This window comes from Saccopteryx bilineata, chromosome 8, assembly GCF_036850765.1.
Source record: "Saccopteryx bilineata isolate mSacBil1 chromosome 8, mSacBil1_pri_phased_curated, whole genome shotgun sequence".
Lineage (NCBI taxonomy): Eukaryota > Metazoa > Chordata > Mammalia > Chiroptera > Emballonuridae > Saccopteryx > Saccopteryx bilineata.
The window spans coordinates 30,734,380-30,761,423 of record NC_089497.1 but is presented as its reverse complement, the minus strand read 5'-3'; positions in this window follow the sequence as shown (position 1 = coordinate 30,761,423).

Genomic DNA, 27,044 nt, shown 5'->3' with positions numbered 1-27,044 from the left:
CAAGTTAAAGCATATAATAACAATTACTTACCAAGTACTTTATGTCGGATTTTTGCTAAGTTTGGCAGAATAAATCTTTATAAAACAACTTACTATAGTTAAATCTATCTTTTTATTTATACTTTGGTTGCTCTGCTACCGCCCACCATGAAAGCTGGAATGCCCACTAGTGGGTGGTAGGGACCAGGTTGACTACCACTGGTCTACAGGATTATCATCTCAAACCACCTTTTTGGGAGTTCCTCACAGGGAGCCCTTTTTATGTTAATCTACTGAAATGTCACATCTAGTCATTTTTAAGGTGTTCCTAGGGAAGCTTCTTGTTTGTGTTAACCTACAGAGTTATGACATCAAGCCAGTTCTTATCTATGTATAATTTCACACACACACTAACTGGGCCCTGCTCAAAAGTCAGAGTCTGTTTATCACATCTGCACACACTATATCAATTCCTATCCAGATGGCATAACTTTACTTAATTTCCTTAATTAATTTTAATATTATGTCTTAATTACTTTTATATACCCTCCATATTTTTTTATATTTCTATATATTTAATTACTATAACATTATATTACTACAACAGCATAATATTAAAAATATACATATTATCTAGGTATACTGGCAATCTTTTCTTTCTGAACCAAAACTCAAGACTCTACTCTTACAACAGGACAAAATGATTTGATGTTCCAAGTGCCCTGGATACCATAGCAAATACTCTCTTTACATCAATGAAACAAAACCATACAAACATGTTTTTTGAATGGTACAGGGTCACCCAGATTACAAAATTAGATCTCCTTACTTGCAAAAATTGCTTAGTCACTCAATGCTATTCACCATCAATCACCTCTCACAACAAGCTTTCTCCTATTCCTGAAGGTTTAATTGGATTTGAGAAATAAATGTATTTGTGATAAATAATTATATACAATGTACTACATAAATACAAATTATTGAATGGAAATTATTACCCAACAAGGCACTTATTCCAAATATTTGGCTTACTCTTGGAGCTCCTTTATGGTTAGGCAACCACTGTATTCTGTGTTTTCAGTTTATCTCTTCTTGCTGGAAGTAAATTGGTGTGAAGCCAAGATTTTATTTACAGACAAACTGTTCTCTCTCTTCTCCGAGTGACTGTATACCTATTATCTACCTGTTTCAATTAAAAATGATTATATGTTGATCTCAATTTTTCTCTATTTCCCTTAAGATTTTTCATATATATACACATTTTTTTTTAATTTTTTTATTTCAAAGTTTAATTTCCAAAGACTTAAAACGTTTTTTACAAAAAAAAAATGTTTCTTCATAAGAAAAAATCTTCATGGCACTAGATTTGCAATGACTTCTTGGACATAACAGCAAAAACACAGACAACAAAAAATATGTAGATAAATTGACTTTATCAAAATTAAAAGCTTTTGTACATTAACAAACACTTTCAAAAGAGTGAAGAGTCTGACCGGTGGTGATGCAGTGGATAAAGCATTGACCTGGGATGCTGAGGACACAGGTTTGAAACCCCAAGGTCGCCAGCTTGAGCATGGGCGCAACAGCCGTGGGGTCACTGGCTTGCCTGGAACCCCCCCCCCCCGAACAAGGCACTTCTGAGAAGCAATCAATGAACAACTAAAATGATGCAATTATAAGTTCCTGCTTCTCATCTCTCTTCCTTCTTGTCTGTCTGTTTTTTCTGTCTCTCTCTTTTTTAGAAAGAGTTAAAAGAGAACCCACAGAATAGGAGAAAATATTTGCAGTCATTTATTTGATAAAAGATCAATATTCAGAATATTTAAAGAACTCCTACATATTAACAAGAAAAATACAAACAATTCAATTCAAAATTGAACAAAAGACTTGAAACCTGAATAGATATTGCTCTAAAGGAGATATACAGATGATCAATAAGCATGCAAAAAGATGTCAACATCACTAGTCAGTAAGGAAATGTAAATAAAAGCTACAATCAGGTACCACCACACACCCATCATGGTGGCTATTATTTTTTTAAATGGAAAATAACAAGTGGTGAGGATCTGGAAAAACTGGAACCCTTGTGCACTGCTTGTAGGAATGTGGAATGGTATAGAGATTGTGGAAAGCAGTTTGGCACTTCCTCAAAAAAGTGAAGAATAAAATTACCATATGTTCCAACAATTCCCTTCTAGGTATATACCCAGAAGAATTAAAAGTGGAACTCAGATACTTGTACACCTATGCTCATATCAGCATTAGTCACAATGGCCAAAAGGTGAAAACCCAAACTGCATCCATAGATAAATGGATAAAAAAAACCACTGGCGTATATATACATACATATAAAGCAATATTATTCAGCCTTTAAAAGGAAGAAAATATTTTTTAATTTTATTTAGAAAATTAAATTTAACAGGGTGACATTGATTAATAAGAGTACATAGGTTTCAGGTAGACATTTTTATAGCATTTGAACTGTTGATTATGTTGTATACCTATCACCCAAAGTCAAATCATTTTCCTTTATCATTTATTTATCCCTCAGTCCCTACTTACCTCTCCCCCTGGTAACCACTTCACTTTTACCTATGTCTATGAATCTCACTTTTATATCCCACCTATGTTGAAATTATACAGTTCTTAGCTTTTCCTGATTTATTTCACTCAGTATAATGTTTTCAAGTTCCATATATATTGTCATAAATGGCAATATGTCATCATTTCTTATCTGGGTAGTATTCCATTGTGTATATGTACCACATCTTCTTTATCCAATCCTCTCTTGAGGGACACTTTGGTTGTTTCCATGTCTTGGCCAGTATGCTGTGATGAACATGGGGGTGCATGTGTCTTTACTTACCAATGTTTTCAAGCTTTTGGTTTAAATATCCAATAGAGGAATTGCTGAGTCATATGGTAGTTCTAGTCTTAATTTTTTAAGGAACCACCATACTTTCTCCATAGTGGTTATATTGATTTGCATTCCCACCAGCAGTGAATGAGGCTTCCTTTTTCTCCACAGACTCTTTAAGACTTGTTATTACCTGTCTTGTTGATAATAGCCAATCTAACAGGTGTGAGGTGGTATCTCATTGTAACTTTGATTTGCATTTCTCGAATAACTAGTGAAGATGGGCATCTTTTCATATATCTGTCGGTCATTTGTATGTCCTCTTGGGAGAAGTATTTGTTCAGGTCCTCTCCTCATTTTTTAATTGGGTTGTTTGCTTCTTTGTTGCTGAGCTTTTGAATTCTTTATACATTTTGAATATTAACCTCTTATCAGGGCTGTTGTTTGCAAATATCTTCTTTAGTTGGCTGTCCATTTGTTTTGTTGTCAGTTTCTTTTGTTGTACAGAAGCTTTTTTGTTTGATATAGTCCCATTCATTTATTTTTGCCTTTACTTTCCTTGCCTTTGGGGTCAAATTTATAAATTGTTCTTTGCAGCCAAGGTCCATGAGTTTAGTACCTATGTTTTCTTCTATGTAATTTATTGTTTCAGATATTATATTTAGGTCTTTGATCCATTTTGAATTAATTTTTGTGCATGGAGACAAACTGTAATCATGTTTCATTCTTTTGACACATGCTAAAATATGGATGAAAACTGAGGATATTATGCTAAGTGAAATAAACTAGCCATGAAAGGATAACTACTATTTGATTCCACTTAGATGAGGTACCTACAGTAGTTAAATTTATAGAGACAGAAAATAGAACAGTGATTACCAGAGGCCAGGAGAGGGTGGAATGGAGAGTTATTATTTAATAGATATAGATCATCTATTTGAGAAGATGAAAAAGTTCTCAAGATGGACAGTTGTGATGGTTGTACAACATTATGGATGTATTTAATGCCACTGAATTGTATGTGTAAAGTGGTCAAAATTTTTATGTTATGGTTATTTAAAAGTGGTAATTTTAATGTTATATGCATTTTATCACAATTAAAATAATAACTTTCGTTTCTTAAGAACCTGGTCATTGTGCAACATCTTTGGTGTTCTAAATGAAGCCCAATAATGCTGAATAGTAGATACCAAAATATATATATATATATTTGCTTCATAATTAATCAACTGGGACGTTTCTCAGTTTACATTACATTGGTTTTACATACACAGAAATGGGAAAGGAAGACAAAAAAAATGAAGGAAACCTATACTTAGCACTTACTATGCCCCGACCATTGTAGAGGTTTGATATACCCTAATTCACTTAATCCTTGAAGATTCATAAAATTCAAAAGAACTCATCATAATCAGGACTCCAATTCAGTGTTTTTTGTTCACTTACTATCCATATTTTTACATATTATATCATCTTCATAATTATCAGAAAGCCAACATATGAAGTGATTTTAAGTAGATGTGGGTCAGTTTCCATCTAGTTGACTTCTATAGTGTAAGCCTAGCCCCACTGGCAACCACAACCACACGATTCCATGTGAGGCCCCATGAGATAGCTCTACAACAATGAACTTCTAAGGACTATCTTCAGAGCTGCACCCTAACACTAAATAAGCAATTAAAGTGATTTCTTCTATCAGTAGAACCCTGAGTGCGTTTAATTGTTCACTTTTGTAGTCAAGGTTCCAGGTCTGGCTTCCTTTCGTTGTGGGGGTAGAAGTAGGATGACAATGAAGACTTATCAAAGATTTTTGGATCAGAGACTATCTTAGTCAGTTCAGGCTGTGATAACAAAATACCACAGACTAAGTGGCTTAAACAACAGGCATGTATTTCTCACAGCTCTGGAGGCTGGAAAGTCTAACATCAAAGTGCCAGCAGATTTGGTTCCTGGTGAAAGCCTACTTCCTGATTTGCAGATGGTCACCTTCTCAATATGTTCTCACATGGGAGAGAGAGATTGAAGGAGAGACACCTCTGGTTGCTCTTTCTTTTCTTATCAAGAATTTAATGCATCATATAGGCCCCATCTTCAAGACTTCATCTAATTCTAATTATCTCCCAAAGGCCCCACATGTTAACCATTATATTGGGGGATGAGGCTTTAATATTTATATATTAATTGGAGGAGGGGGCAAATTTAGTCCTTTGACAGAGACCCAAATCAAGAAGATTGGTTGGCCTCAATGATTGCCAAAATCATTAAAGATTTCAAGAACAAATTTCAAGAGTTTCTCCCAAAGATAAATTGAGGACTTGCCTTGGAGATTGAATTAGGGGAGGAGGATACAGGGAGGAACATAAGGACAGTGGGGTGAGGTGATAACACTAACTCAGGGACCAGAATGTCTGGCTCTGTGGAAATTTTCAGACTCTGACTCCTACAGTTTTCCAGTGTTGCACCTGAGAATCTCAGTGTCGCAGCCACTGCCTCCCTAGCTAAACAGCCTGTGTGCCTGTGGGCATGTATGCACGTACATAAAATATGCAAGGATGCGTGGATACATGCTCAATGTATCGTAGTAGTGGAAATGTGCTGTTTTTATTTTATTTATTTTGTTGATTACCGATCATTTCTTTAAAGTGGGTTTTTGGTGCTTTAATCAAGCGATATTAGATTGGTCAATGCATGTAGAACTGAGAGTATTAATGACAGTAATAGTTGTCAGGAATGATTTGATCTCAAGAGTTCCAAGACTTAGGATATCTTTCATACCAAGAATGAGAGGGAAATATAGAGTACTTAATAAATTATTTAAAAAAAAAAGAAAAAAAAAAGATTGGTTGGGCAAAACTGGTGCCCAGCATATGATTGTATTTGGAAATATGGTAGTAAATACCTATATCTTGAAGGTTTCATCTGTTTGTATCAACACCCAAACTGCCTCCCAGTGTTCTTCAGATTGAATGATTCCACTTTCTTTAACTTTTACCTATGAATCAACTTGAAATAAAAACAAAAGCATTAAAGAGAACCAGGGGACTTGAATTCAAATCCCAACTTAATAGACTTATGATCTTGGCAAGTTATCTCATCTCTTTTGGTCTCAATTTTATGATCTATAAGATGACAGCTTGCTAGAGGAAGTGTAGCATAGTTCTAGAAGCAGCCTGCCTAAAAACAAATACTGACTTCTCAACTCACTAGCTGTGCATCCTCAGGCAACCTCCTTACTTTCCCTGTGCCTTAGTTTGCAAAGCTGGAAGATAAGAAAAATAATAATATCCAATTATTGTGTTAATGAGGAGTAAATGAGTTAAAGCCTGTAAAACCCTTGGAACTATATCCAGTATATATTAAGAATTAAATAAAAATTAACTTTAACTCTTATTATGTGTTCAACTTCTTTTTAAAAATAGCCCCATTTAAAAACATTTCAGAAATGTTTTCTTTCATAAATCTTACTGCCGGAGAAAACTGAATCTTGTAAACACAGCAATACACCATAGTTTTGCCTTTGACAGCTGGACCTATTTAAAGTAAACATTTAATGTAAATTCTTTTAATAGAAATTTTAAAGAAGTTTAAAGTTTAAATGATTTTCTATGAAGCTAATTATCCTGAAATCAGCATTCCTGCTTGCAAATAGAACAAAATATAAGTGTTTAAAATGTGCAACCTAAATACCTTAATTTCTTTGGAAATCTTACTTTTACTTCATATCCAAGCTCCATTAATAAAGAGCTATTGCCTCAGAAGAGAATAGAGAAGCCACACAGCTATTATGTGTTCACATGTTGTCGGAGTAAAATGTTCTGTCTAAGATAAGTCACTGCAGGCCTGACTGATTCTACTGTCTATAAGGAAATGATGAGAAATGGGAACCAATTCCACAAAGACGTCAAGGATTGAGCAATGGAGAGAATCACTATTTTCAACCAAGGTTTTCCTTCTTTCCTCTCTGCTCTACAGCCCTACCCCTGCCCCTATTCCTGCCATGGTTTCCAAAGCTGCATTCTCAATAAAAGCTTAGGTGAAATGAAAGACAGAACTACAATTACATGTGAATTAGGAAAATTGGTTGTCCATTCTTTTTTTTACTGAGTTTATTGAGGTGACATTTGTTAATAAAATTATATAGGTTTCAGGTGTCCAAGTCTATAACACAGGGGTTGGGAATCTTTTAGGCTGAGAGAGCTATGAATGTCACATATTTTAAAATGTAATTCCACAGGCCCTGGCCGGTTGGCTCAGTGGTAGAGCGTCGGCCTGGCGTGCAGAAGTCCCAGGTTTGATTCCCGGCCATGGCACACAGGAGAAGCGCCCATCTGCTTCTCCACCCCTCCCCCTCTCCTTCCTCTCTGTCTCTCTCTTCCCCTCCTGCAGCCAAGGCTCCATTGGAGCAAAGATGGCCCGGGCGCTGGGGATGGCTCCTTGGCCTCTGCCCCAGGCGCTAGAGTGGCTCTGGTCGTGGCAGAGCTACGCCCTGGAGGGGCAGAGCATCGCCCCCTGGTGGGCAGAGCATCGCCCCTGGTGGGCGTGCTGGATGGATCCCAGTCGGGCGCATGCAGGAGTCTGTCTGACTGTCTCTCCCGGTTTCCAGCTTCAGAAAAATACAAAAAAAAATAAAAAATAAAAAAATAAAATAAAATGTAATTCCACGAGAGCCATACAACGACCCGTGTACATTACACATTATCCAATAAAAATTTGGTGTTGTCCCGGAGGATAGCTGTGATCGGCTCCAGCCACCCACAACCATGAACATGAACGGTAGGAAATGAATGGATTGTAATACATGAGAATGTTTTATATTTTTAACGTTATTATTTTTTTAATTAAAGACTTGTCTGCGAGCCAGATACAGCCATCAAAAGAGCCACAGCTGGCTCACGAGCCATGAGTTGCCGATCCCTGGTCTAACACATCATCTGTATATTTAATTGTGTGTTCACCACCCCAGGTCTCCATCTATCACCATTTACCCTCCTCATCCCCTCTTCTACCTGCTCCCACTCACTTTTCCCTCTGAAGATCACCATACTGTTGTCTGTTCTATAAATTTAGTTTTCTTATTGCTTAATCCCTTCACCTTTTACCAAGTCCCCCAATACCCCTCTCCTCTGATAGACGTCAGTCAGTTTTCTGTGTCTGTGTTTCTAGTTTGTGTATTTTGCTCATGAGATTTCACATATAAGTGAAATCATATGGTACTTATCTTTCTCTGACTGGCTTATTTCATTTAGCATAATGCTCTCCAGATCCATCCATGCTGTCACAAAGTGTAACATTTCCTTTTTCTTCACAGTGAAGTAATATTTCATTGTGTACATATACCATAGCTTCTTTTATCTACTCATCTACTGGTGAACACTTGAGCTGCTTCCAAATCTTGGCTATTATAAATAACGCTACAATGAACATAAGGGTGCATATATTCTTTTGACTTAGTTTTGGGGTTTCTGTGAATATATTCCTACAAGTGGGATAGCTGGCCATAAGGTAGTTTCATTTTTAAGTTTTTGAGGTAACTTTATAATGATTTCCACAATGACTGCACCAATCTGCATTTCCACCAACAGTACATGTGGGCTCCTTTTTATCCAAGTCCTCGCCAACACTTGCTGTTTGTTGATTTATTAATGATAGTCATTCTGACAGGTGTGAAGTGATATCTCATTGTGCCTTTAATTTGCATTTCTCTGATAATTAGTGATGTTGAGCATCTTTTTATATGTTTATTGCCATTTGTATGTCCTTTTTGGAGAAGTATCTATTCAGGTCCTTTGCCCATTTTTTTATTAGATTTTTTTTGTTATTTTTTGTATTGAATTATATAAATTCTTTCTAAATTTTGGATATTAACCTTTTATGATATCTACTCTTGGGGTTGTTCATTCTTGATGTGTTCATTCCTTCAGTTGGCAAATCACAACAGCTAACTTGGGTCCACGAATAGATTCCATGGTTTCTATTTGTGGCCACAAAGCAACACAAATGGCAAATCCACCAATTTTCTCAGGCTCCTTAAGCTCCTTTGTGTACAAATATTCCTTAAGAAATATGCAAGAAGCCCAGAAATAATACTTGTGGGGGGGGATCTCAAAGATTACTATTTAGATGACAGATTGTTGTTGACTCCTTTGCTCTGCTCAAGAATGGGACATCTCTCTATGTAGCTGTAACTCAGAACTAGTTCCAACCTAGATTACTGGATCCTTATCTTGAATTGATAAGTTTAAGTAAGATTAGATGTCTATATTTACCAATTTGGGTTCCCACTTCAATTGGCATTTTATTTATTCATGACATGTTCCACCTTCATCAGATCTTTTGCTTCCAGCATAACTCAGACAAAATAACTTATTGACAGGGTAGAACCAATGAGTCAACATGGCTGGAAGAAGTTGGGAGTCAGAACTAGAAGGAGATGATTCATCAACATAAGTGGACTCACTTAAGTACTTGTTAAATTTTCTCATGATTTATTCCATACAGAGTTACAAAGAACCAGTGAAAACACATTGGCAAATTGAAATTTTAAATTTCTAAGAAGGTCTCACTTGATCTGTGGAATATAAAAAGAATGACATGAGCATGTGGAGCCTCATAATGTTAGCTGACCCTAGTTCATTGACAAAATCAGTTGATCTCAATCTGACTCATTCTGGGCAACAGCACTCAACAAAGTATCAGGGAGTCCATTTTTACTTATTTATATATTTTTTCAAGGAAAAAGAAATCAAAATAATTTTATTAGTCATGGGTAAGATTTTATTACAGTTCAGATCAATTTTGGATGCTTTAAATGTATATTCTGCTGGATTAATATTAACAAGTAAATATGGATTGCTATAGCTTAAAAATTTGAACACATTTTCTACTTGGGTTCTCCTAAATTGAATTCCCCTTGCTACATGAAAACATAAAGTAAATGGGGGGAACAAAACTTTAAAAGGCTTATTAAAAATATCAAAATTCAGTACAAACTCAAATATAAGAATTTTAAAACCATTTTTTAACCTAGCTCAATATAATCTTCCCAAAAATGCAAAATTTAACTACAACTTATTAACCCCTGGGTTCAAGAAACATATCTTCCCACCTTACCAGTTTAGAAGAATAAATATTGTCATAAACTCCAAATACGTTGACGTACAACCTATGCATCCATAATGTCATAGGATGGTGAAAGGGGCTAAGCTGGAAGAGAAGAGACAGAATGAGTTTTTCCCTTTTCTTCTGTTGTGGCCACATCACTCATGTTAGTTGCTTCTTAGAATTTTAAGCTCAGGAGTTTTTTAAAACTCAGTTAACTACTTTAAAATGCAGAGCCAATTGGTTACACTGAGCCTGTTTGCAATTCCCTCTTAATATCACATTTTTCTAGATATCTGCTCTGATTACCCAGCCAAAATACATGAATTCCTTCCTAATCAGAATTTATAACACTTTAGAAACACTAATGTTGCCTTTCTCTTACTCTATGTTATAGTTATTTGTTTCTGTTCCTGAAAGCAGGAGCCATGTCTTCTATTTAAAATAAAAATGTATAATGCTTATGCATAGCAATCACATAAATATTAATTGAATAAATGGTTTCATGTCCTTTTATTTTCCTGTCATGTATCATTATCTGGAAAGATCTCTACACATTCTAATGCAGAGGGAAGATTGGCAAGAATCCAAATTTCTTTTTAATATACTTGCCTTCCTACTTATATCATACTTAAACTAATTATCAAAAAGCTTAATTTCTTTTTTTTTTTTTTTTTTTTTTGCATTTTTCTGAAGCTGGAAACAGGGAGAGACAGTCAGACAGACTCCCGCATGCGCCCGACCGGGATCCACCCGGCACGCCCACCAGGGGGCGACGTTCTGCCCACCAGGGGGCGATGCTCTGCCCATCCTGGGCGTCGCCATGTTGCGACCCTCCTGGGTGTCGCCATGTTGCGACCAGAGCCACTCTAGCGCCTGGGGCAGAGGCCACAGAGCCATCCCCAGCGCCCGGGCCATCTTTGCTCCAATGGAGCCTTGGCTGCGGGAGGGGAAGAGAGAGACAGAGAGGAAGGCGCGGCGGAGGGGTGGAGAAGCAAATGGGCGCTTCTCCTATGTGCCCTGGCCGGGAATCGAACCTGGGTCCTCCGCATGCTAGGCCGACGCTCTACCGCTGAGCCAACCGGCCAGGGCCAAAAAGCTTAATTTCTGAGAGTACACAACCGTGAAAAGGATGGAGATACACCAGACAAATGTTAAATGAGTAGCAAGAAGAAATTATTTTGGGGTCTCTCCCTCTCCAGAGTGAAGTTTTCACTGCCAACACATCAATTGCTGCCATTTGCAAATAATACTACTGTATTGTTGGGGAAAACAAAATGAATTACAAATAAATGTAACCTCAAAGTAAAAAAAAAAAAAAGTCATTTTGGAATTAAAACTCTTCCTTTGCTATTTTAAGTCATGTTACCTGGGGGAAAGACTGTAGTGGAGATTTGCTTTAGGATTTATTGGTCTCAGGAACATCAGTAAGGGCAGGGGTTCCCAAACTTGTTACACAGGGGGCCAGTTCACTGTCCCTCAGACCATTGGAGGGCTGCCACATACAGTGCTCCTCTCACTGACCACCAATGAAAGAGATGCCCCTTCCAGAAGTGCGGCGGGGGCCGGATAAATGGCCTCAGGGGGCCGTAGTTTGGGGATGCCTGAGTAAGGGGGTGAAGAAAGAAGGATTGAACATAAGGAGAGATTAAACTGTGATACAAAAACAACAGAGGTTTCACCAAATGCCATAGGGAGATCAGGGGCTGAAGTGATCCTTCAGAGTTGGCCCAAACTGAGTCAAGGAAGCCCAGGCACTTTGCACATCACCTAGGTCCTAGTCATTGGGTGCAGGCTGCTTCTGAACAAGGACTACAGGTTTGGGCAAGAAAGCTCCCAAACCTTAGGCTGAGGACAGTCCCCAGAGACAGACTTGGGTGACAGCTGTCAGCAGCCAATACTCCTGGGAACTGAGGAAATGAGTACCTCAGTCTTGAAGTGGGGCTCTCAGTACTGCAACACACTATTCAAGCTAATCCACATATATGGCCAAAGAAGTGAATGTGTAGAAAAAAATCAGTACTGCTATTTAACCAAGAAAGTCAAGTCACTCAGTCATGGATATTTTTAATATTATTTTGGGTGATTATTGAGAAAATAAGGTATTTAAAATATAATTTTTATTATTTTTTTATCAAATAACTAGTTATAGTGGAAATATCATCCCATATAGTGATTTAGTTAAATAAAATTAAGAAAAGAATATTTGGATCCATTGCTTTGTCAAAAGAGACTGATAGAAACAGATACTCCCCTTTTCAGCTATATGACATATTGCTTATACTGAAACGAGATGAAATAGCATTATAGTTAGGAATATAGGTCCTAGCGGCACCTGGAGCACAGTAAATTCTCTTCAATGATAGTGTGAAAAGTTAATATTACTATAAAGTACTCAGTAATATTGATTAGTATAGACATTCTTAAGAACAAATGCTAAATACACACAAACCCCCCAAAATTGCTACTATCTAGGTACGGTGTGGAATTATTACTTACACAAAATAGCTTACATATTTTTCTCATGGAAAAATTAGTTTGAGGGTACTGATGAGCTATCTAAAAGGTTCCCCCAGTATCAAATACCCTAACATGCTTGAGTTAGCTCAAATTAGTGCAGTAACCATCATCCTAAAAGTCAGAATGGTCTATCATTAGAGCCCTTAGTCTAAGACCCGAGACATTAAAAATAATTATCCTATAGTCAGAAGAATACTACACAAACAGGAATACCAACAATTGGAAGCTAAGCAAGAATAATATCATGGGGGTGCTATACAAAAGTAGTTAAAACACAGAGTGCAGACTGGTGCCAGAGGGGAGAGGGTTGTGCGACTTAGTAAAAGAGGTGAAAGGATTAAGAAGTACCGATTGGTAGTTACAGAATAGCCACAAGGATGTAAGTGGAGCATAGGAAATATAGTCAATCATACTGTAATAACTATGTATGGTGTGGGTACTGGAAATGTCAGGGAGAACACTTTGTAAAGTATTGTATATGATTGTCTATACTTTTCTGTACACCTAAAACCAATACAAGATAATATTGAAAGTAAACTGTGATTGAAAATTAAAATAAAAGTAATTAGGAACGGGAGCCCTAAGTCAGACTAGAAAAAAAAAACATCTCACAGCACCACTTTTTTGGTATGTACATTTTTAGGACAAGTTAATGAACTTTTCTGAGCTTTAGTTTTCTCATAGACAATGAGTAAGAGTACCAGCCTCCTTAAGATTATAGTGCCATCAAGCAAAATTGTAGACCAAGAGGACCCAGCACTCATTTCACAACAAAGACAATTTAGGCAAGAGTAATGATTTTTTTAAAAAAGTTGAATAGACCTTTAAAAGAATAGATGGGAGATGTTGGGCAAACAAGTGTGTTAGGCTTGCTCACTTGTAATTTGCCTGACTGGTGCATGAGCACTGGGCGGCACCACGTGTGCATAGTTTATGTAAGGCTGTGGGTGCTTGCCCTCAGGGCAGCAGACTGTAAATTGAGGATTGCCTGCTGCCACTGGGAGGGGCTGTTTTTTGCAATTGTTTGCCTAAAAAGCACCCCTCCCCAGCCTGTTGCTTATTAGGAGAGAGAGAGAATAGCAGTTTTCCCTGTTTGCTCGTCCACCATTGCAAACTAATAAACAAAATGGCCCTCCATTTTCTGGCTCCACAGTTCATTTACCATCTGCCCAAATCCAATGTGAACCTGCATGGCCACAACCATGGGCCTTACAGGAGATATGATACATGGTGACAAAGTTTGTCTGGTTGTCACTTCTAGTATCCTCCCTGGTTGCTGAACTCCCAAGTAGGGAATTTATGACAACTAAATTCCTTTTGGAAAATCTGTCTTTAAGCAGATAAGGGGAGTTCTAAGAAAGGCTCTCTGCATTTGCTGTTTTTCAAGCACTTACAGCTCAAAATAATCAATATACCAAAGCAGGATATTTTAAGGTGGCATGTCCTGAACTCCTTCACAATCATCTGGGCACCTGCGGACAGAGTAATCAGGAGGTTCCACAGCTAGGTGTGGCACATGTCTCCCGGCTCAGTGTGAGGTGGGGACTGCACTAAAATGGAGTTTGAAAAGCCCCCTCCCCCTCGTTGATTCTGGCTCAGGGCCTTTTCATCACTGCTTTAACACACGTGTGTGTCGTGGACGAAAAAGGGGTTCTGTGCTAAAACTGACAAGTCCAGTGATGGAAAGTACCCTCACAGGGTGATCTGATCATAAATACCTAACTGGACAGGTAATGGTGGGTAACCATGCTCCAGGTATATGATTTTAGTAAAAGGTTTATCTTTACTCTAAGCAAGCCCTATCCATTGTTCTTGTCCATCTAGCTTAGCACACCTTTGAAATGCCAGAGTAAGCCTTTTCTCAGACCCTCTGGAAGTACCCACCCTTGAGAAAATGCACCTTCTTGTTCACTACCTTATAATCCAGTCCCACCTTGCTTTCTACCACATCCATGTAACCCTCCTCATATTCCCTCCATAATTCCAAAGGCATGGGAAGCTGAAAAACTGGCACTTGGGAGCATTTGAGATTTTTTTTTTAATTAAAGAAATTAAATTTAACAGGGTGACATTGATCAATAATAGTACATAGTGTAAGGCAGTGGTCCCCAACCTTTTTTGGGCCACAGACCGGTTTAATGTCAGAAAATATTTTCACGGACAGGCCTTTAGGGTGGGACGTATAAATGTATCACATGACCGAGACAAGCGTCAAGAGTGAGTCTTAGATGTAACAGAGGGAATCTGGTCATTTTTTAAAAATGAAACATCTTTCAAACTTAAATATAAATAAAACGGAAATAATGTAAGTTATTTATTCTTTCTCTGCGGACCGGTACCAAATGGTCCACGGATGAGTACAGGTCCACGGCCCGGGGGTTGGGGACCACTGGTGTAAGGTATTTTCCGCCGAGGAAAAACGAGGGACATAGCCATCAAGTGTGGACTAGCAAAAGCTTTATTTAGAGCGCATTCTGGGCAAGGTTCACTGGTCCGCAAGACAGGGGCCAGGGAAGTCGTGCAGCTTCCCTCGCCCGGGGGGTAATTTATAGCATTGGTAGGGTGGTGGCGAGTTGCTATGTCATGGTGAAATTTCATTGGCTGACAGATTTTTTCAAAATGCTCCTGGACCGTTTCTTTTGGCAATCATGGGTGTGGGTGGTTTCCCAGGACCTGGTTCCTCATGTGACCTTCCCCCACTGCCAACTGACCTCACACATAGGTTTCAGGTAAACATTTCTTTATCATTTGAGCTGTTGATTATTGTTGGGAAAATAAGTTTGTGATCTGTATTTTCTGGTTTTGCTCACTTTTATTGTTAAAGATGGCGCTGCCCATGTGGGGCAGCTGAGTACCTTCATGCTTGGGAAGGGGCTTGGTTATGCTAATATGTGCTGGAGGAGGGACTTTCGTGCCAAAAAGTTTTAAAAGGAGGAGCTAGGAGGCCACATTGTTGCAGAGAGAGGAGGAGACCAGTTGTTGCAGGGCAGAGAGCCCACGTAGTTGCAGAGAAAGAAGCAGCCAAAATGGAGGTGTGCAGAGGGGACTGAGTGAGACTATTGGGCCTTTGATTCTAGGGAAAAAAAAAACAAGGAAAGTCAGTGGTTTGGGAGCCCTGAATGGAAAGGGAAGTGTTTTTTCACTGTGTGTATTTCTTGCCCGCCAGGTGCAAGCTAGGATTAAAGGTAATGGCCCACCAGTTCTTGGCTCGTAGTTTCATTACTGACTGTCCGAATCAAATGCGAACCTGCACTGGCCAGGCAGCTGTGATGGTGGCCGTGGCTACTGGCTTTACATTTGGCGTACTTGGTGGCAGGATTCAATATAGTTCAGTATGGAGCCACCACCACCTTTGAGTAGTGGAGTAGAGGACTGGCTGCTGTTACAGTTCCCCATGGCTATCCTTTTGGGGACCATAGGCTGGCTGACTTTTTCAGCCAAAGGAAACTGAGAGCATGAGGAAACTGAGAACTCTGTGGAAGAGGCTGCCCGAGACCTGCAAACCGAGCAGTGGAAGGAGCTGGAGCAAACGTGGGAGAAACAGATGCTGACTCTGGAGCTGAAGCAAGCAAGCCCTGGAGGAGGCCGACCAGGTTCATGAGATTTGCTTGGAAATGAATCAGCCAGTGGAGAAGGAATCACAGGTTTATGAGTTGCAGATTGCCCTGGACGTTGTAGAGAGCCAGTAGTGGTTGGAGGCCAGGGCTGAGGCTGGGCCCGGGGCTACAAGGCCGGCAGCAGGAGCTGATGTTTTCAGTTCCTCTTTGGAGAATGAGGAGAATCGGGCTGGAGTTGTGATCTGCAGTCTCCAGAAGGTGAGAGCCCAGCAGCAAGGAGTACCGACTACGCTCCTGGTAGGTCTGCGATTTTGGGACATAGGGGTGAATGCCATCATGCTCTCCAAAGCAGAGATAGAAATGCTGACTGCCATTGCCACATGTTCCTCCTTGGGACAGTGTAAGACCTGCCAGGATGGCAGGGATGAGGGGGGTGGCTGAGGCCCCATGTGCATGGACTGATTCCTGGACTACAACCAGAGTGGGTACTGGCTCCTTCGTTGGATAGACTTACAGATTTTGGACAATGTGAAATACCCTGTTGAGGGTGGGGGGTGGCTTTGCTGTAGGCACTCCCCTGCCCAGGGAAGCCTTTCAAATGGCTAGAAAGAAGGCCGAGGACATTTTGCGCTTTTGGAAAAGTGCTCAGAGACTGGTGAAATGTACCTTTGTAATTGTTGAAATTGTATGATTTGTCATGTTATTGTAATTTGTGTAATGTGCCTGGATGCCAGTGGTGTAGATCGTGGGTAGTAAAGTGAGCATAGGGGTGGATTTTTGGGCAGATAAAATATATTATGCTCACTTTTTTAAAGATGGCACTGAAAGCCTATCGCCCAGATGATGATGTTAGTTGCCCTTCTTGCTTGGGATGGTCATGATTATGTTAATATGTGTTGGGGTTTTAAAAGGAAGAGAGATCACATTTTTTCAGGGAAGAGTGATTGCATTCTAGGAGGAGGGCAGAGAGCAGAGAGCAGAGTAAGGCCACGTGGAGGAGAGGTGAAGCAACCAAGATGGTGGAGTGGTGAAGGAGAAGCCAGTTTGTGCAGAGTTTGTGAAGAGAGAAGGAGATGGGGAACAGAGGTGAGTAAGGCTAGTGAGCAAGAAACCTTTGATTCTAGGAAACTTGGATAAGTCAGTAGCTTTTTGAGCACTGAATGAGTGGGTTTTGGAGCCCAGTGTGTGTTTTTACTTGCCCGTGGGTGCAATCTAGGATTAAAGGTAATGGCCTACCAGTTCTTGGCTCTGTTGTTTCATTACCGACTGTCCAAATCAAATACAAACCTGCACTGGCCAGGCAGCTGTGATGGTGTCCATGGCTTCTGGCCATACAGTTTATTACCCATCTGACACCATTTATAATTATTACATTATTGACTATATTCCCTATGCTGTACTTTATATCCCATTACTGTTTTTATAATAGGCAAATTGTACATTTTAATTCCTTCCCCTTTTTCACCCATCTCCCAAAAATTCCTTCCATCTGGCAACCATCAGTTTATTCTATGTATTTGTGAGTTTGTTTCTGTTTTGTTTCTTCATTTATTTTGTTTTTTAGATTCCACGTATAAGTGAAACCATGCAGTATTTGTTTTTCTCTGTCTTATTTCACTTATGTCCTCCAAGTCCATCCACGTTGTCATAAATAGCAAGATTTTATTCTTCCTTATTGGCTGAGTAATAGTACATATATATATATATATATATATATATATATGCGCACCACTTCTTTATCCAGTCATCTACTGATGTACACTTAGGTTGTTTCCGTATCTTGGCTACTGTAAATAATGTTGCGATGAACATAAGGGTGCATATACCTTTTCAAGTTGTTTTAATTTTCTTCTGATAAATATCTGGAGTGAAATTCTTGGGTCATATGGTAGTTTTATTTTTAATTTTTTGAGTAATGTTTGTAATGTTTTTCATAGTGGCTGCACCAATTTATAATCTTACAAACAATGCATGAGGTTCCCTTTTCTCCATATCCTTGTCAACATTTGTTGTTTATGCTTTTATTGATGACAACTGTGAGGTGTTATCTCATTGTGGTTTTTGACTTGCACTTCTTTGACGATTAGTGACAATGAGCATCTTTCCATATGTCTATTGGTCATCTATATGTCCTCTTTTGAGAAATGTCTATACAGGTCTTCTGCCCATTTTTTAATTAAATTATTTGGGGTTTTTTGGTGTTAAGCTGTATAAGTCCTTTAGCAACTTTAAATATTAACTCTTTTTTTTTTTTTTTTTTTTTTTTTTTTTTTTTTCATTTTTCTGAAGCTGGAAACAGGGAGAGACAGTCAGACAGACTCCCGCATGCGCCCGACCGGGATCCACCCGGCACGCCCACCAGGGGCGGTGCTCTGCCCCCCAGGGGGCGATGCTCTGCCCATCCTGGGCGTCGCCATATTGCGACCAGAGCCACTCTAGCGCCTGAGGCAGAGGCCACAGAGCCATGCCCAGCGCCCGGGCCATCTTTGCTCCAATGGAGCCTTGACTGCGGGAGGGGAAGAGAGAGACAGAGAGGAAAGCGCGGCGGAGGGGTGGAGAAGCAAATGGGTGCTTCTCCTGTGTGCCCTGGCCGGGAATCGAACCCGGGTCCTCCGCATGCTAGGCCAACGCTCTACCGCTGAGCCAACCGGCCAGGGCCTAAATATTAACTCTTTATCAGATGTATTATTGGAAAATATTTTCTTCCATTCAGTAGGTTGTCTTTTTGTTTTGTCTATAGTTTACTTTGTCATGCAAATTATTTTTAGTTTGACATAGCCCCATTTGTTTATTTTTTTCTTTTGTTTCTCTTGTCAAAGAGACATATCCAAAAAAAAATACTACTAAAAGTATTGTAGAAGAGATTACTGCCTTTGTCTTCTTGTAGAGGTTTTGGGTCTTACATTTAAGTATTTAATTCATTTTTAGTTTATTCTTGCCTGTGGTATAAGAAAGTGATTCAATTTTGTTATTTTGTACGACTCTGTTCAGTTTGCCCAACGCCATTTATTGACAAGACTATCTTTACCCAATTGTATATTTTTGCCTCCTTTGTCATAGAGCAATTAACCATGTAAGTTTGGGCTTATTTCTGGGTTCTCTATTCTATTTCATTAATCTATATGTCTGTTCCTATGCCAATATCATGCAATGTTGATTAGTAAAGTCTTATAGTATAGTTGATATCAAGTAGCATGATATCTCCAAGTTGTTCTTCTTTCTCAAGATTTCTTTGACTATTTGGGGTCTTTGTAGAACCACTTGTCTTGATTCTTGATGGGGTTTAATTCAGCCCACCACTGAGAGCCTTCTTCTTTCTGGGAACATATTCAACTATTGGGGAGAAGAAAGGATATAATTTCTCATATAGTCAATGAACAGAAAACAATATTAGCGTATTTACAGGATGTTTCAGCAGGAGAAAGAGAAAAAAGCAGACAAAAATTAAGATTTTTTTTAAGTGTTATAACTGCTCCATAAGATCATTGGTTCTTGGGTTATAGAGGAAATATTGACAGAATTTGAAAATTAACTGATTTTTATCAAAAGATTATGCAGATAACTTAAAAACTGTTAGGCAACATTCACACCCTTTAGTTCCCCTAAACCAATATCCTGGAAAGAGTTAAAATTTACCTTTGCATTATCAGTGAAAGAAAGGTCACAAAATTCTTGTGACAGACATATTTTTAAAAATACATAACTCACTACTTCATTTTCAGGTGGCAAGAAAATGTGAAAGTATGAGAAGTATTTTTTTAACATTTTAAAAATTCATTATCATTGCATTATAATTATAAATAAATTAAAACAAATAGTATATCTTGCAGAAAGGAAATGGGAAATGAAAGAACATTCTCTTCTGGTATACTCTTCCTGCTGAGGTAGAAATTAAGGGTATATTTTTTCCACAGCCAGGTTGCAAAGCTGCTGACTTTGTTGTAAAAATGTGTGACATAGTATATCTACCATAAAAGGTTAACTGTTATGTGTTAGGATTTTGTTGTTCAATTAGATCAGTGGTTCTCAACCTGTGGGTCATGACCCCTGCCAGGGTCACGACCCACAGGTTAAGAACTGCTGAATTAGATAAAATTATTGCATTCTAAGGAGTCTTGGACTAGTTTAATTAGTTTAAAGCCCAAGTCAATAAAACCAATAAATTTAATCCCTATATTGTTCAGCTACTTAGGCACTGTTTCACAACTACAGCTTACTCCCTTTACCTTGACTTTACCTTGACCAATCTTTTCAATAATATGTGTTAAGGTTAAGAAGTAACCCAGTAAGCAAGTACAGACCATGCAACAGAAATTCATTCACCATAACTGGAAAAGCATCTCAAAGCTGTTAAGGAAGGGACATACTAAGTGGTAGAGCCATAGAACAGTAGACTTAGAAGGAACTTTTGGATCATACTGTAGCCTTCAAATGACACATAACAAAATCAGAGAAGTTAAATAATTTGTCCAAGGTAAGTGAGTGGCAGCACTTGAAATCAAATTTCTGGTCATTCTGAGTATTATGTTCTCAACTGTAAGATACATAGTCTCACCTCATTGGGTGGCTGTGAAATTTAAATGAAGTAATGTGGTTGAGTGCGCTATTTTAAAGGTACTGAAACAATGCAATAAAATGTAAGGCAGTACTATTTAAGAGTGGCATAAGATCTTGTAAAGAAAACCTGAACCTAAGTCCTAATTTAACCATTTATAGGATGACTTTGGCAAGTCTCTTCACATCTCTAAGTCTGAGTTTTTTCATCCTCAGAAAATAAAATAACAAACTACTCTGAAAACCTAATATAGTGGCAAGGATCAAATGAGGCAGATAATACACTGTCAAGGTCAGAGTGAGGTGTAAAGTGCTATGGCAGTGAAACACAAATATAACTAATGTTCTCTGTGGCTTAATCTGTGCACAGTACTGCAAAGAAACAGCAGTCCAACAAATAATACACTGTTGTAAGTACCCAATCCACAATTTCGTGGGGTTTCCTAGAGACACCAAGTCCAGATGAGTTTTGAAGAGTTTTATTAAAGGAGGAAATTTATTAAATATGCCAGTTGCATATAGCTTACACAGGGCAGCAGTCCCAAATCGTGTGTCTCTATAATATTCTAGGGGCTGGTTATATACCCTTAATTATACTTGGGCAGGGAAAAAGCCTGACATCACTCATAAGCTTATAACCTTTGTTTTCACCTACACAGGTTTGGGAAAAGGATGAAGGGAGGGGGGATGGGACACAATTTATTAGCAAGTTTATAACATCTGTCTATAGGATTCATAAAAAATGTTTCTACACATTAAAACTTATAAGGTAACACAATGGTAAAAATGTCACCCTACATATTAAAAGATATTCCTATATTTTCTAGTGTTCACCTGCCATTCTTTTGTTCAGAGATATATATATTGAATATATACATTAACTACATGTTTTCAGGAGGGGGGTAGACAAATGCCTGTAAATGGCTCATCTATATAAGAAAAAGTTTATTTTAATCTCTTTCTGCACCTGGCTAGCTATTCATCTATTTCCTTACAGCTGTGGGGGGAGGTCAGAGAATCCAAATCTCCTTCCCTTCTGCATTGACAATACAGTGCCATCAACCATCCTGGTTTGATGCTAATCACACAAGTAAAAAGATCATTTACAAAATCTCTCTGCACACCTAGCCCAAATTAATAAGATGTTCTTTAAGCTTTCTAAAATATTCATACTAATTCTGTAGCTTTTGGTACTTTACAACAACACATGCATACATACTTGTTATTATCTGTCTGCTTTTTTTAAATTCTATTTTAGCCATTCTAGTGGATAAGAAGTGGTATCTCAATGTCGTTTTTATTTGCATTTCCCTAATCACAAATGATATTGAGTCATTTCATGTTCTTATTGACCATTTGTATGGTATTTGGAGAAATTTCTATACAATTCTTTGTTTTTTAATTGGATCATCTGCCTTCTTATTGGTAGTTGTAAAAGTACTTTTTGTGAACTGGATACAAATTCCTTATCAGCAATAATGATTTGCAAAACTTTTCTCCTATTCCAATGATTGTCTCATTATTTTCTTGATGGGATCATTTGAAACACAAAAGTTTTAAATTTGGTGAAGTTCCAAATTAATCTGGTTTTTACTTCTGTAGCTTGTGCTTTTAGTGCCTCTTTTTTAATTTTTGTGCTCATTTAAATATATGTACACAATACAGAAAGGTTTAAAACTAGCCCAGAGAAGAGGCATTCCTGCTCCAAAACTGTCCTAGCCACACACTTGATCTTGGTTGGACATCAGGGACAGATCAGAACTCTGCACTAGGTGAATTCATTGATTTCCATGATCTCCCATCATTCCACCCTTCCACTCCCACCATATTCCACCCTTAGTTTTTGCCCAAGTTCCTTTTAAAAGATTCCGCCATTATCACAACTAAACTAAAAGAACAAAGGCTACATCTCTGCCAATGTATGTTGGGAAGCCAGTATGCTCTCAGTGATCAGATAGATATATTTGTGGCTCACTGTTGGGCAGATAAAATATATTATGCTCACTTTGTTAAAGATGGCGCTGCCCACGTGGAAGCCCGTCACCCAAGTGATAATATTAGTTACCCTTTTCACTTCGGATGGGCATGATTATGTTAATATGTATTGGAGGAGGGCTTTCAAGTCAAAAGGTTTTAAAAGGAAGAGAGATCACGTTGTTCCGGAAGAAGAGTGATTATGTTCTAGGAGGAGCCCATGCTGTAGGAGAGCAGAGAAAGGCCATGTGGAGGAGAGGAGAGGCAGCCAAGATGGCGGAGTGCTGAAGGAGAAGCCAGGTTGTGCAGAGTTTGTATAGAGAGAAGGATATGGGAAAGAGAGGTGAATAAGTCTGGTGAGCTAGAAACCTTTGATTCTAGGAAACTCGGATAAGTCAGTGGCTTTGGGAGCCCTGAATAGAAAGGGAAGTGTTTCCTCACTGTGTGTATTTCTTGCCTGCCAGGTGCAAGCTAGGATTAAAGCTAATGGCCCACCAGTTCTTGGCTTCATTGTTTCATTATCATCTGTCTGAATCTAATGAGAACCTGCACAGGCCAGGCGACTGTGATGGTTGCCGTGGCTACTGGCCTTACAGTCACCTTCAATTAAAAAGTTCAAAAGGGCCAGTATAGAAAGTATGGACCTAGAGGAGGCAGAACTGGGTAGAATCATGACTGTTCTTCTTTTTTTGAACGGGCAATGTGGGAGACTGCAAACTGGCAAAGTCCTTATAGTTCAAGACTTAGCCAAAGGTTAAGCTCCGCCCCACAACTCCATATTGACTATGAAGCTGAGTATTTGTACTCCTCCAGTTCCCTCACCTCACTTGCTTGATTAAGTTGCTAAAGGCAGTTTTCTGTAACCCATTGTTTTGTGAAATTAAGATGCTTTGCTTGGTGGAGGGTTTTCTCTGCTTGGGAGATTTCCTATTGTAGCTCAGAGGGGTGACTTTGTATCTAAGCTTTCTTTTGTTTTGTAAAATAACTCTGCTTTGCACTATAAAAATAAAGCTTTTGGAGAATGCAAGCAGCTCTTATAGGAAAAGCCTGCAGAGAGAACTCCTAATCCCATCTTTTTTTCTCTGTGTCTTTTTTCTCAATCCTCCACGGATCCCACTCGAAACCTGCAAAATTATTGGCTGCACTGGTTCGTGACAGGGTACCAAAATTTCAAGGAATAACATCAAAAGGCCTTACAGAAGAGTCAGAAAAGTAAATATAAGAACTCAAAAATACATAGTGATTGCTGATTTGTGGTGATGCAATGAGCAAAGCATTCAACCTGGAATGCTGAGGTCGCAGATTCAAAACCCCTGGATTGCCAGGTTGAGGCACATACTAGAAGCAACTACTAATATGAATTGATGTTTCCTGCTCTTCCCCACTTCCCTTTCTCTTTGTCTCTCTCTTTTCTCTATCAATAAATAAAATCTTAAATAAAATTAAAAAAAAAGAAATGCTGGTGGTGGCACAGTGGATCAAGTGTCAACCTGGCATACTGAGAGGATGGTCCCAGGTTCGAAACCCAAGGTTGCCGTTTGAGTACGGGCTCACCAGCTTGAGCGTGGGGTCCCTGGCTTGAGCAGGGTGTCATTGGCTCGGCTGGAGCCCCCTAGTCCAGGCACATATGAAAAGCAGTGAATGGATAACTCAAGTGCTACAACTACAAGTTGATTCTTCTCATCTCTCTCCTTTCCTGTCTTTCTCTACTCTCGCTCATTAAAAAAAAAAAAAAAGTAGTGATTCATGCTCATTTTTCAAAGGAGCAGATTGTTCATCATACTTTGGGGATATTAGTAGGTATTATCAGTCAGTACTTCTTTTCTAAAGTAGCCACAGGTTAGCACTGCATCCACCTAAAGAAAGATTGGGGTTATTTTAGCATTCTAATTCCAACAACACAGAACTGAACTAAACTAGAAAGTTTTAGTCCCAATTCCCTGATAATATAAAAGAGTATTTAATTGATCTAGCCTGGTCAAGTTATCACCTCTGCTGCAATCAAAGTTTGTACATCATGGAGTACAAACACGGCTTCTTCAGTAAGCAAAGCTGAAAACATATGTGAGAATAGGTTACATTAGAGTCACTGCCTGGTGGAAAGAATAGTGGTAGTCTGTCAGGTTACATAATATCTGAGCCAGTCGACAGTCTTTAAAGTTGAGATATATATGTATTTTTTTCTTCTTTTTTTTTTTTTTTGTATTTTTCTGAAGCTAGAAATGGGGAGAGACAGTCAGACAGACTCCCGCATGCGCCCAACCGGGATCCACCCGGCACGCCCACCAGGGGGCAACGCTCTGCCCACCAAGGGGCGATGCTCTGCCCCTCTGGGGCGTCGCTCTATTGCGACCAGAGCCACTCTAGCACCTGGGGCAGAGGCCAAGGAGCCATCCCCAGCGCCTGGGCCATCTTTGCTCCAGTGGAGCCTCAGCTGCGGGAGGGGAAGAGAGAGACAGAGAGGAAGGAGAGGGGGAAGGGTGGAGAAGCAGACGGGCGCCTCTCCTGTGTGCCCTGGCCGGGAATCGAACCCAGGACTTCCGCACGCCAGGCCGACGCTCTACCACTGAGCCAACCTGCCAGGGCCGAAATATATATGTATTTTTAATGAGCCTATACCATTAAGAATCAATGGGTTTTTCTCTGACTTTGGTACATACACATACATATTCCTATAGATCAATTATATTACCACTGCAGTTATGAGAGTAAAATACAATGTATATCAATGCTTAGTTCTTTCTCTAAACACAGTGAATTCTTCTATAACACAAAATCAACCCAAATTTTGAGAGGTTTTGTGTTATAAAGTTATACTACATTTAACTTCTTCAAGTGAATAGTTTCAAATTGTATTTTCAACTGGGAGCATGGATCCGTGGTTAAAAACAGGAAGTCTAATGAGTAAACTTGAAACCAGTGAAAATACAGAAGATAATGTGGGAAATTCAGAAAAAAACAGAAATTGTCTACAGATCTGACAGTTATGGAGTGGTTCCTAGGTTTTCCCACATGAACCTGGTGGTGAAGTATGATTGCTATATCCTGTCACACAAGCAGTAAGTCAACAGCAGGCAAACAGAGGCTTTTCTCACACACTAATTTAAAGTGTTTCCCTTAGTATTTTGTAGAGTTAAGTTTTGTGACCTTTGCTCAAGAAGTCCTAGAATAATAATTGTCTGAGAACATAATGCTAGCATAATTCTTTAAAAACCAACCTTGCAAGCCCTGACCAAGTAACTCAGTTGGTTAGAAATGTCTTGATTGACAAGGTTGTAGGTTTGACCTCCAGTCAGGGCACATACAAGAAAAAATCAACCAATGAAGTCAATAAATGAAACAACAAATCAATCTCTCTCTCTCTCGCTTCCTCTCTCTCCCCCTTTTCTCTTTCTCTAAAAAAATCAATAAATAAAAACCAATCATGCAAATTTTAAGGAAGAGCACCAGAATTCAATGAAAAGAACAATCAAAAAGACTAAATAGGAATGAATTCAAGTTCCCCTCAAAAACAGTGTTGGAACCCCCTTATATACTAGTAGAAATTAGAGTGGAGCAGAAGATGTCAAGCAGAAAAGCTTCGTGTCAACTCATTTTTATGGCGCCAACAGTATAAACTCCTGTTTGGAAGAATGAAGTTAATGAGACATTTTTGTGCTTGCATTTGAATTAAAACATCAGTATCAGTAATTTGGCCATTTGCTCAGTTCTTGCTTCCTATATTTATGATGGTGTATTTGATTGTAAAATGATGGTGAAAGAATTTTCACTGAGTTGCAGCCTGTATTCCAATCTAAGACAAAATCTGTAAAAAAAAGAATGACAATATAACCTGAGCCATTGCAAACCCCAAAAGCCCAAGCAATTTCTGCAAAACTCGCCAAAAGCCCACTTTCTGAGAGCTTTCTCCTGATTCTCAAAATGTGTTCAATGCAACTAATCATATTCCATATTATCTTAAAAGTGTGTTTTACCCCTCTTTTTCAACAAGTTCATGATGACGTGGAACATTTTCAACCACACAGATGTAAGCTGTCTTAACTAGAAAAAAAGTCCTGGTCAGGGATAGACTGCTCCTTTTCATCTTAAAGAACTTTTTAAAATCAGATGTGATCTGGCTGCTCAAAGGCCTCCTGGGAAGACGCCAGGTTCTCACTGAATGATGTAAAGTTGTGAAGCGAACAGCTTCTGGAAGGGTTAGATGTGACGACTATGTATCTCAGCCAGGGCAAGCCTACTTGTCCCGACATGATGGAGTGATCTGGCAGATCGAGGCATTTTCTGAGATGCTTGCCTACCTCTGGGATCTCATCTTCGGAGAAATTCCATCACCCTCGAGAAGGTTCGGGAAAGTTCTCTCACAAACTGCAGCCCACCGATAACAGGCTATTTATTCAGCACCACTAGATTCTCAGTACTTACTTTATCTCTGCTCATGACAGAGTGACAAGTGACTTTGCACAATGAACAGAGGGATAGCAAGACCACACCGGCCTGTCGAGCAC